This window comes from Nicotiana attenuata, unplaced genomic scaffold, assembly GCF_001879085.1.
Source record: "Nicotiana attenuata strain UT unplaced genomic scaffold, NIATTr2, whole genome shotgun sequence".
NCBI lineage: Eukaryota > Viridiplantae > Streptophyta > Magnoliopsida > Solanales > Solanaceae > Nicotiana > Nicotiana attenuata.
Window position 1 is genome coordinate 469,075 of NW_017670454.1, and position 6,000 is coordinate 475,074.

The window sequence follows — 6,000 nt, forward strand, 5'->3', positions numbered from 1 at the left end:
TGCTAAAGTTCATAACTCCCCGATGGAAAATTTTGGGAGAGTAAATGTTCATTTTGTCTGCAAGGGTTAGGGTTTCCCTGGTCTCCGTGCACAGTTGGCTAAGACAGGCCACTGTCTGCCATATAGACGGACCTACTTATGCTAAGTAGACTTGATATCTGTGGCAAAACTCCAAAATTATTGAACCTCTCCTTGGAGAAGGTAACCCGCTCTATCATACCAGGGAGAACGGACTCAATGTAAATGGATACGCATAAACATACATAAACCCCTCCTTGGAGAAGGTAACCCGCTTTATCATATCTGGGGTGAGAATTTCAAGATTGGGGCAGTTGCAGTCCTCCTTCATAGTTGTGATACTAGAAGGGCGAATGGAGGAGGGATACCTACTAACTAGACAAGTTCGTGAAGACACATAAGGAGCCTTCTTTGTGCTTCCCCTGAAGAGAAGACCAGTGTTTCCGAAGAGAGCAGTGTAGGAAGCCATGATAACAAAAAGTTAGTAAGATTCTTGCTGAGAAAATTGAAGCTTATGAAATGTTTCTAAGTAAATGCAGAGAAGAAGAAAGACTTACGAAAATTGTAAAAGTGAAGAAGTACAAATGATGAATAGTAGAGGAGTTATAGAAGGTAAAAATCGTGGTCACGATTACCTCGAAAACCGGCGAGAATATTTGCTGAATCGTGGGGTAACACGTTTTCGGGGTATTAGAAACGAGAAGACGTGCGTCCTTTCAAGCGTCACAGACTATTCAAGAACTTTTTCGCCAAGAAAGGAATCTTCACCAACTTTTTAGTAACACTAAGATATGTCACCGAAAAGTAGGGGGGACTATCTGTATTGAGTAAAATTTGTTTATAATGGATGGTCGACATGGCACGTGGAACCGAAGATAGACAAAAGACGAGTTAGGAAGCAATTAGTACCGAATACGACGTGTGACCGATACTGGGTGGATTCCGATGGGAAAGTAATCGGCGATAGAAGATCAATGATTTGACATTAGACAACATTCAATGAGGGAATATTTGTTGGCGTTAAATGAGCAGCCTTTGCAGAGAATATTGGCATTCATAGCCTGCCATTACACATTCAGCAATAGCCATTTTATTATCATTTAAAGAGGACCTTGATCATATGATCATGTTTTCCTATGTAGAACTATAAATAGTGGGGTTAACAGCCATTGTAGGGACATGAAATATTCTATTAAAAAAAAGGCTATATTTTACTATATGCTCTAAAATTAATAGCTTTCTTTCACTTTGTTGTTATTTCCATTTGTGCTCTCGGAGACGCTGGGTACGGAGCCAGACTTGTCATCTTCTTTAATTTCAATTGTTAAATCTCGATTTTTATCTTATCTCTTTATCATTTTTGGATTAAATCAATTCACTTGTCTATTAACAACGTAACAAATTCAACTGTACTGTTTTATGGGTAAACACATATGAAGTGGCATTTACACTTTTCATAACAAAAAGTAGTGGATTATAATTAATTTCAAGTGTCAATAATATGAAAAAATACAACTAGCTATACTTTATTATGGATCCAGAGGCGGATCTAGAAATTTTGTTCTATGGGTTCAATATTTAAAGTTATGAATTCATTTCTACCGTTTATTGTAATTTTAGTGATTTTTTGCGCATAAGTTTATGCTCCGCATCGAAAGTATTGGGTTCAGTTGAACCCGGTAGCTCTATGCTGCATCCGCCCTTACGTGGATCCCTCTATTGCTATATGTGAGGGAGAAAGAAGCGCGCGCGCGCGCGCGTGCGAGAGAGAGAGAGAGAGAGAGAGAGAGAGAGAGAGAGAGAGAGAAGTATATTAAAAAGAGGGAGAAGCATATAAATAGACAATTGAGTTAATATTGGTAGTATTTTATGAGTAATTGGCTAATATTAGTAGCATTTTTGCTCTGAAAGGTCAAGTTGGATAGTTCTCTTTTTGTTTATCGTAAATACCTTAGAAATTATTAAGTAAAAATTACGTGGGTTAGTCATTTTTTGACCGGTAATAGAAAAATAGCTCCAGATTTAAATGTTATTGAAAAATAGCTATGTTTTTAAGTAAAAATAAAAATTGGACAAAAATACCCTTAGCTGTAATCCAAAAATGTTTAGTATAATATGCTAAGTTTAAGCTTCGATATGTTAAAGTCCAGCATAATATGTTGGACTTCAAGCTCCAAATTTTTTTAAATATAATATACTAAAGTTTGAGCTTATATATGTTAAACTCTAACACAATATGCTTGTATAGAGTTAAATTAGCAGGTGAACGGAACTAGCAAAAGCAACCACAGGGTCTCCCACCTAACAACAAATAAGATTTTTTATGGGATTGAAGTAAATGCGGTGACATTTTCGGCAACAAAAAAAAGACGAAGGTATGAGTGACTGATGGCAAGAGAATCCGATAAGCATCAGAAGATTATGAATCACCTTCATAGAGGAAGATGCTGACAGCCTAATTTTATCGCACAATATACTTTGCTACCGGCAGAGGTCGTTGGAGAAAGGCATCAAACATTTACTAGGTGCCCAGATCTTTCTAGGTATCGGAAGAAACAGATGCAACATTCAACTACATAAGAGCTTGAACAAACCGCTTTGTTCACAGAATTCTTGAGAAGGAAGTTTCATTTGGGAATGGGGTTAAGCCCCGAACTAAGGCTTGAAATTATTGAGTTTCTTAAAGCTAACATTGATTGTTTTGCATGGTCTCATTAAGACATAACATGTATACTGTTAGAAGTGGTTGTCCACAAGTTAAGTTTGGACCCTAATTTCCCTCCGGTAAAGCAGAAGAAACAGCCGATAGCTAAGGTCAGGAACAAGTTTGTTAAAGAATAGGTAACCAGGTTACTAAATATAGGATCAATTCGTGAAGTAAGTTATCCTAATTGGTTAGATAACGTAGTCGTTGCGCCTACAAATAATAATAATCTTAGAATGTGTATAGACTATAAAGATCTAAAGAAGGCTTGCCATAAGGATATTTTTCATTGCCAAACATCGACCAAATGATCAATGCTACAACTGGGCATGAGTTGATGAGTATTTTTTATGCATACTCTGGGTATAATTAAATTAGAATGCACCCGAAGGATAAAAAAAAAATTCTTGTTTATCATAAATTTTGGCACATATTGCTATAATATGATGCCTTTTGGGCTTAAAAATACCGTAGCCACTTATCATAGGCTCGTTAGTAAGATATTTGAGCGTCAAATTGGTAAAACCATGGAAATTTATATTGATGATATGTTAGCTAAATCTCATAGTGTAGAGGATCATTTGACTCACCTTCAAGAAATATTCGGCATCTTAAGAAAATACAACATGAAGCTCAACCCGAAGAAGTGTGCTTTTGAAAATAGATCCGGGAATTTCTTGGCTACTTGGTTTCTCAACGGGAAATTGAAGTAAATACAGACAAAAGTAAGGCCATAGAAGATATTTCTGATCAACTAAAAAGTGTAAAGGAGGTTCAAAGGTTGACCGGCAGGTTGGCGGCCCTTAGCAGATTCATATCAAGGTCATCAGAGAACTATCACCATATTTTTCACTTTTAAAGAAGAAGAATAACTTCTCATGGTCTCCGGAATGTTAGCAAACATTGAGAGGCTTGAAGAGATATTTGTCCATTCCTCTGTTAATGTCTAAACTTAAGGAGAAAGAATAATTATTAATTTATTTAGTGATATCAGAAGTTGTGGTGAGCGCAGTCCTAGTCCGGGAGGAAAAAGGTACACAATTTCCTATATATTATGTTAGTAAAATACTATCAGGAGTGGAAACACGTCATCCACACCTGAAAAATTTATCTCTAGTTCTCGTAGTCGCCTCTCGAAAGCTTAGACCCTACTTTCAATATCACCCAATAACCGTTGTGACGACTTTTCCCCGAGGAACATCCTTCATTATCCTGATTTATCGGGTTGATTGGCTAAATGGGAAGTTAAAGTTAGTGAATTTGACATTGAATATAAGCCTCGGACTTTAATTAAGTCACAAGTTTTGGCCGACTTTATGGTTGATTTTAGCTCGGGAATGATGCCTTTAGCTGCTAAAGAGGCAGTTTTGGTATCGAAAACTGTCCCCGGTCTATGGACGTTATTTATGGATAGAGCCTCCAACGTGAAAGATTATGGTCTTGGGATATAACTAATCACTTCTTCTGGAAAAACCTTGAGACAGACCATTAGAACTATTTCATTAACTAACAATGAAGCTGAGTATAAAGCTTTGGTTGCAGGACTTAAATTAGCCCGGGGACTAGGCTCCTAGGTGATTGAAGTAAAATGTCACTCACAGCTAGAAGTAAATTAGATATATGGAATCTTTGATATCAAAGAAGAGCTTAAATAAAGTTCAAGTTTTACTTTCTCCGTTCAAGGAGTGGTCTATGATTCATATCCCAAGAGAAGAAAACGTCGAAGCAGGCACGTTGGCCAATTTAGGTTTGTCAAAGAAAATGAAAGGAGCTGATTTTGGTGAAGTTGTTCAGCTGTTGTATTCGGTTCTAGACATATATGGATATTGCAAATTTTACTCAAGCAACCTAATATGGCATTGCAGAAACAAGTTTATGAATATTTAAGGCACGAAAAACTGCTTGAAGATTCTAAAGCCTTCAGGCTTTACGAACAAAAGCTGCTTGATATTGTCATGTTGACGAACAATTGTACTGAAGGTCTTTCCAAGGACTGTTGACTCGGTGTTTAGGAACATCAGAGGCTGATTATGTCATGAGAGAAGTTTACAAAAGGGTTTGTGGAAATCACTCCGGTGCAGATTCATTGGTGCTCAAATTAATATTGGCCAGTTACTATTGGCTCCGAATGGAGCAAGATGCAAAGACGTTTGTACAAAAATATGACAAGTGTCAGCATCATGCGCAATTGGTGCATCACCTGGCGGATCTTTTGCATTCAGTGCTATCACCATGTCCATTCATGAAATGGGGAATAGATATAGTCGGTCCTTTACCTCAAGGGCCTGGGCAGGTAAAATTTATTTTAGTTTTAACTGATTAATTTAATAAATGGGTTGAACCAGGTGCTTTTAAGAAGATTGGAGAGCGATACGTAATTGATTTCCTTTGGGATCATATCATTTGCGAGTTGGAGTACCAAAAGAAATTGCTTGTGACAGTAGGCCATAATTTATAGGTTCTAAGATTATAAAATTTCTAGAGGGATTGAAGATTAAAAGGATCACATCCTCCCCATACCACCCAAGTGCTAACGGTCAAGCGGAGTCAACCAAAAAGGTAATAATTCAAAACTTCAAAAAGAAATTAGAGGATGCCCAGAATAGTTGCTGGGAATATTGTGGGCATATTGTACAATGAAAAAGTCGAACACATGAGAAACACCTTTTTCCCTTGTGTACAATGCGGAAGCTTTGATTCCGGTAGAGGTTGGGGAACCGATCATAAGGTTTTACAGCAAACGAGCAGGATAATGACGAAGCAATGTTGATTAAGTTGGACTTTCTTGAGGAGCGTTAGAATTTTGCATATTTAAGGATGGTGGCATAAAGGCAAAGGATTAAATGAAATTATAATTGCAGACCAAGTATTCATTATTTCAAGGACGGAAACTTGGTTTTATGAAAGGTTAACTCATAATACACGAGAAGCCAATGCTGGAAAGTTAGGACCAACCTGGGAAGGACCTTATTGGGTTTCAGCTTTAACCAGTAAAAGATAATATCCAATGGAAAATCAAGAGAGCGATATTACCAAGCAACTGGAACGTGACTCACCTTAAAAGGTATTATTGTTGAATACCGTTGATGATATTGAAAGTATGTACTACACTCTTTTTCTCTTCGTCCAGTTTTTGTCCCAATTGAATTTTTCTGTCAAGATTTTTAATAAGGAAACAATGTAAAGCATACTCTGAAGAAGGATTGATGACAACAACAAGAAATCCAGTGTTCGAATTCTCATACTTCACATCTTAACACTGGGGGGGGGGGGGGGGG